Source organism: Cryptotermes secundus, unplaced genomic scaffold, assembly GCF_002891405.2.
Source record: "Cryptotermes secundus unplaced genomic scaffold, Csec_1.0 scaffold325, whole genome shotgun sequence".
NCBI lineage: Eukaryota > Metazoa > Arthropoda > Insecta > Blattodea > Kalotermitidae > Cryptotermes > Cryptotermes secundus.
In genome coordinates, this window is record NW_019735464.1 from 1,175,568 (window position 1) to 1,182,645 (window position 7,078).

The 7,078-nt window shown below is 36.2% G+C and overlaps 1 long non-coding RNA gene across 3 annotated transcripts in view; it reads right to left on the reverse strand.

Moving 5' to 3' along the window:
* Positions 1–586: 586 nt before the first annotated feature.
* The window catches only part of LOC111869319, an 18,761-nt gene continuing 12,269 nt past the window's right edge, over positions 587–7,078 (reverse strand). For all 3 annotated transcript variants that reach the window (XR_002843649.2, XR_004513540.1, XR_004513539.1), the window contains exon 5: positions 587–1,040. This is a non-coding gene — a long non-coding RNA (uncharacterized LOC111869319). The remainder of the gene's footprint in view (positions 1,041–7,078) is intronic.

Sequence of the window (7,078 nt, forward strand, 5' to 3'; positions counted from 1 at the left end):
CAACTCACAGATTAGAACCAACCTATTCATATTACATACTCGTACATATATTAAGTTGGTGCTAGTTGCATGACATCACAGTCTCACAGAGATAAAACATCATCTTTCATATTACGTTAACCTTTCAGCAGAAAAGGCAACACCAACAACAATGATAATAAAGAACAATAGAGAGCCACTGGGCTAGAAGGTACAGTAGAACACAACATCAGAACCACCCATCTCATTAAAACTTCTCATTTTTCTTGCCATGTAACTAAATTCGTTGTGTGCTTTCAAGAACAATATGGGATCACTGTTAGGATGTCTTCTGTGACAACCCAATGAAATACTCAATTTCAAAAACAAGTTTCATTATTAAGGAAACTTCTTGTTAAATATTTTTGTTGTAAAAAATTCCTTATCCTCTTTCTGTTCAAATTATAGTATATAATTACAGCGTTGGAATTAAAAAAAATCATAACCTACACAAAAAATAATTAAAAAGCGTTACATTTATTATAAATAGTAATCATTTGTAAGATAGGGTTGATTATATGAAGCGATCTGATCTTNTCACAAATACTTCACACGTTTCGATGTTCCATGAGGCTACTCCCTTGTTTCTCAGACAAGGTTAGAATGTTGAAACATAACAAGTATTTGACTACATACTGAGCACTGCAGCGCCATATTATTAAGCTTGTATATTTCCTTTGGGATGGTGATAGGGAAATATGGGCAACTGTAGAGACTTATATTTTGTTGAGAACAGGGATGTGGTACATTTTAATTTAAAATAATATGTGGAATAGATTAATTAGCCATACATATACAAGTTTATGACATGGAAATATGATAAATTAACAATAATTACCATTTATTGTGATATAATCCCATTGCACTAGCACAGAAGTCAAGTATAAAATAATCATTCATCATGTATGAGTATACCAGCATTCTTATAGAGCTTACAGAATGAGATAGCTTAGCTCCAGAACAAGTACGTTCAGACAGGGTCACAGACTTTTTTACTCAGCTAGGCATGCCCATGTCTTCCCCTGGAAAAGAATGACACATATTATACTTCATATTCATGCCTATTGCCATGTCAACATTACATCATGGTGCATGACACTGGACATTTTAAGACTTTTATGAGTTTAAATCCAGGTGTTTCCAAACTGTTTATTTGATAGATAACACAAAAAGACTGTCTTCAAATTCTAGTTTTATATACATCATGACTGAAGCTCAGTTAGTTCTGATATACCATATATACTACAAGTTATAGGCAAAATATGAGGTTAACTATACAGATGTAATCAAAGTTGAATTTCTCTATTGTGAATACGATATTCAATTAAAACCAAATACTGATAATTCTAGGTAAATGAGTTAAGATTGAGTGGAACTTATACTGGATTAATTTTATCATACTGTGTTACTAAATTTATCTTATATTGTGATGATAAATATTTGTATGTATGTTGTTAATTTATTAAGAAGTAGAGTGGTATTGTTAATGGAAGTAAATGTAACAGTCCATTTTGTGCTGATTCAGCTTTATAGCAACAACATATACTTTGTGTTTATGAATTATGCAAGATATTCTTACATGTGAGTCTCTATCACATCATATGTTATAATGAGCATTGTGAATTTCTTTCTCTTAAGTGTGTGTATTTAGTATGAATGTCTTATTTGAATAAAAGTAATCATAGCTCAATGCCTGAATATTATGTATGTTGACTGAAATTTACATCAGCAAGCAACCTTTTCTCTCCTTATTAATGTTTTCTACCTTGATCTGCAGATAACAAGCTGCACTATATTTCATCAGAAACAGGTTCATGAAACTGGCATTAAAACCAGTCCCATACTACTAGTACAGTACAAATGCACTGTTAACAAACTCTTTTACACTGTGCTGTTGCTTGCAGAAACTGCCTACAATGAATGATTTATGAAAAAGGACATCCGAAAATTTATGTTCTATTCATGTATGTAAACATCACTCATCTCTGTCATGCATAATAAAGAGAATTTTAACCAGTTCATGAGCATGGTTTGGTATGGACTGTTTCTTCATACTGGAATAATGCTTGCACTCTAAGCAGAAATAATTGGATTAGGAAGAAGATTGGGGGGGGGCATGCACGATATCTGAAATGACTGATTTTTTTATTGTTATTTCCATTGGTCAGTAATTTCTGAACACGGAAACAAATGAACTTACTGTACATAACTCAGACCAGCTGAAATGAGCATTTGTAGTTGGTGAATAAATGCTAGTACTGGTGGAATTCCTAGGAGGACCTTTAGAAATCACATGCCATCAGGAGTTACTGATAAAAAAATTAAATATGTTCAGTATTGATACTCTCAGGACAAAGAATTTTGTGGCAGAATTCATAGACCTGCAAAAATTAGTATAATTTTACAATGTAAATTTTTAAAAATGAGAATGTATTATTTCTAAACAAAAACAATAATATTCTTGCCAGTAAATGCAGTACTGTATATGAACGCAGTTTCATAATGCTATACACATACAGAGTACTTTTGCATTAAAGTGACCACTTGCCCTCGATTTTCGAGGACAGTCCTTGAGGTAAGACTTATGTATCATTACTGATTATGTCCCTGATTTGTTAAATAAATTAATGCAATCTGAAAAACAGGGAACTGTGATAGCTTGGTCAATATAGTGATGTGCTATATTGTAAGGTGCATGTGATTCATAGCTGCACTAAGACAGCTTTTGATTCCATGCATGTAGATATGGAAGTACTTGTTACAAAACCCTCTGGGTATTTTCACGTATACACGGTTCGTGCTGAACCCCTGAAAGATTTCTGTGACTTTACTGGACAACAGTATAAGTAAATACTGTCCATCTGTCTATGGCTGCACAGTCCTTTGTTGGGCCTTGGCCACTTTTTCATTTTCTTAATCTTTTACAAAGTTAGTAAGACTCCTTCGATGGGAGATCAGACTGTTGGAAGGTGGCTACCTGCATATAGAGCAGCATAAACACAGAATAAACATACACAGATATCCATGCCTCAAGTGGGATTCAAACCAATAATCCCAGTGTTTGAGTGGGCAAAGACAGTTCATGCCTCAGACCACATGGCCACTGCTATCGGCACAAGCAAATTAAGTAATGCAAATACAGTGGAACCTCGCTTAACGAGCATAATTCGTTCCAGAATCTTACTTGTAATGTGAAACAATTTTTCCCATATAAATTAATGTAAAATACGATAATGTGTTCCATTCATTCATTCATCTGTAATCTGTCAAGATGACAGGTCCACAGTCTCTTCCAAAACAGTTCCTCCACTTGATGCTATCTAGAGCTTTCTTCTTCAAATGAAAATATCCTGGTCTGTCCCCAAGGTCATCCAGCATCTTCTTACATCTTCTTCCTCGTCTTCTGGTCACTTCTATCTGCCCCTCTATCTTTCCTTCGATAACTTCTTTTAGAAGGCAGTTACTGCATAAGATATGACCAATCCAATTAGCCTTCCATTTTCTTATTTCGTGTAGGATATTCCTCCGCTCACTGACTCTAAATAACACTTCTTCATTTCTCACATAATAGGTCCATCTGATCTTCTCCATCCTTCTCCAACACCACATTTCGAAGCTTTCCAGGTGTTTCTGATCAACTGCCCTAAGTGTCCAAGTTTCAGCCCCATACAAAGCAATGCTCCAAATGTAGTATTTCACTAGTTTCTTTCTCAAATTTAAGTCCATGCTCCAAATGTAGTATTTCACTAGTTTCTTTCTCAAATTTAAGTCCAATTTGCTGGTAAAAAGATTCTTCTTCTTGCTAAATGCAGCTTTTGCCATGGCAATCCCAGATTTAATTTCACACGTACACCTTCCATCATCTGTTAACAAGCNCGCCAGAAGATTTTTGCTTTGCTGTTACCTCCTCCTCCTCCTCTAACAAACTCGCCTCCACAACTTCTTGCTGTGAAACACAATGCAACTCCAAATTGTGCAAATCGTTGATGTAGACTGATTGTATGTGTGTGCTAGATCAGCCACGCTCACACCTCATTCTCGCTTTTCAATGATTTTACGTTTCATTTCTACGGTTATTTTTATTCTTACGGCTGTTTTTTTTTATTTTTCTTTGGGGACATTTTTGCAAGGGTTATTAAACTTTGCACAAAAAAAGTTACAAATAATATGTCTGAACACAAGTTTGGAAAAATGTGTGATCACAAGTGACACTAATATGCTAGCGGAACGAGTGCTAAACACAGACTAATGTAGCAAGCGCACAATCCGGGACTTCCCCTCTCATCACTCGTTAAGTGAGTCATCTTTTTATGATTTGTTTTGCTCGTTATGCGAATTACTCGTTATGAGAGGTTCTCGTTAAGCGAGGTTCCACTGTATACGGTGGTTGTTATTACTTCTACCATTGGAAAGAATACTGAAAATTCATTTAAGTCTTTTTTATATTAGAACCACAGTGCCCAAAAATATTGAAACAATTCTTTGAAAACAATTAGAGTTGATACTAATCTTTGCTCAGTCTTAGGCTTCACTCTGTCATAAAACAACTGAAGTGGTTTAATAAAATGGTGAGTGTATGACAGCACTAGTTGTGAAAACTCCATTGCTGAAACTATAAACTCGACACAATGAACATATTATCCCACTCATGGTGATGAAGTTACTGATCTAGTATAAGATGATGAAATGAAAATGTAAAGATATAACAGAACATCAAAAGAATTTTATAACACTGCTTTATCTTATTTAGAGACATGGAACAAGCAAAGTGGGGATTTATCAAAATTGCGCTTCCTTCTTTTGGAACCTCAGAGTGTAAAACTTTTCTGCCACTCTCAACAAACTTTGTGATGAATATGCTTATTTACGTGGTTATCTATCGAAAAATTAAAGTGACTGATTCAGTTCCATTCACCCTTCTAAAGAATGGTCTAAAATATGTGTGCATTTGAAAGAAAATAATGTGCTGCATGGTATCAAGAAGGATGACGAACCTTTATTATGTTTGCCTGGCAGCATTGCATCCATTAAAAGAGTGTAGTTTTTATTCCGTATGAATTGCATCTTCTCTAAAGAGAAGTCTCGATTTTATGTGGTCACAATACAAGCCATTTCAGCAGTGAAAACGAATGCTCACTTGTCATGTTAAGCATTCAGTGAAAAACTTGTATCCAATCCTGGAGTACAAAAGAAGACACACTCTTCAAATTAATCAAGGTACTGTCAAAATAATTATGTCTTGCATATTACATTAATAGATTCAGTGTGTAGGCTAGTTTGTGACATGCAGTTTAGAGGAGGAAGGCCGAAATACAGAAAGTAATTGAGTGTGACAAGTGAGAACGGATAGACCCGTCTTGTCATCAGAAAGGATTCTTATTAAAGGCCAAACAGTGAAGCTACTTCAAGAATAAGAGCTGGTCAAGAGCGTCTGAATGGGCTCAAATTAAGAGAAACTGACTGGCCAACCGTCAGTCGTAAAATGACTTTGAAACGAAGCAAAAGCGGAATTTTGTACAGGTAGAAACGAAGCGGTGGGATATGTGGAAGACAAAGGCGATGGGTTGTCATAACCATGGCGGTCCTTTGGTAAGGCACTGGCGTATGAGATACGTGATTCAAAGACATGACTATTTTTGTGAAAAAAAAAATTAAGAAATTTGTGCATGTAGGAAGCAAGTCATATTATATGAGGAAGGTGAAGGTGTCTTGTCAATAGAAATTGAAAAATGAATAAGTAAATACGATTTTTCTGCAGCTATAAACCAAATGGCAAAATATGAGGAGGATCACAGAAGAAGTTAACATAGAAGTCCTGGTGGTCTAGAGGTAAGGCACCGGCGTTGTATAGGAAAGGTCTATGGTTCGAAACCCCAAGGTTATTTGTAATTAGATTTTTATGGAATTATATAGCGAGATGTAACATAACAGGAAGATTAAAGGTCAAAAATTTCAGTGGCATTGGTGGCCTACTGGTAAAATACCGGCATAGTAATACGAAGTTCCGAGGTTCGGAACGAACGAAAGTTTTATAAAATACAAATGGAGTTAATAAGATTTTTCTGTAATTATAACAACAGATGTAGCTTAAGAGGAAGATTAAAGAAAATAAATTTCAGTGGTGCTGGCGGTCTAGGGGTAAGACATCAGGCTAGTGTTCAGAAGGTCCCTGGTTCAAAACCAGTAGGATTTTTGTGAAAAAGAAAATGGAAAGAAGTTAAGAGGTAGGGTAAGGAAGGAGGGAGGGAAGGGGGTGAGGGAATATTTTTGCTTTTTGCGGCCGCTCATTAAAACACTCTCCTAAGCGGGTAAAAGCTTGCATTGAAAAAAAAATTCCCCACCTCCGCCCCCATCCACCCGCCGTTAGGGGTGACTTGAATTTATTCACTTGAGACGAAGCTAATTCAGTGAGCGTTAACAAGAAACTATTTAAAACTGTAGCGCCATCTGTGGACTTAAACCTCATGGAAAGCCACGAAGTGTAGTTAAAATATAGCATCTAAGTATCTCATTGGGCTGTGCAAACAGCTGCTCTGAAGAATTCATTTTATAGGGTAGTGCAGGAGGTACTGAGGATGGAAGCGTGGGTCCCCACCCTCAACCACCCTTATAATCACGCAGAAAGTTAATTACTTGAGACAAAGATGAAACTGCGAGAGTTAAAAGAAAATTGAAATAAAACTGTAGCGCCATCTGTTGAACATTACACCATCTGTTCAACAGATGGCGCTGCAGTTTTATTTCATAATTTCTTAACTCTCGCAGATTTAGATTGGTCTCAAGTTATTAACTTTCTGCGTGACCCCCAGAGCGTTTGTGTTTACAGTCCCACGCTTCGCCGTCTGTGGCGTAATGTTCAACAGATAGCGCTTTTTATTATTTCATATGAATATTATGGAAGCGGTCCCATGCTTTGCCATCTGTGGAGTAATGTTCAACAGATGGCGCTACTTTTTTATTTCATATGAATATGTATACTATGGAAGCGTGGGACTCCACCCTCACCCGCTCTTGGGGTCACGCAGAAAGTTAATAACTTGAGATCAAGCTAAATCAGCGA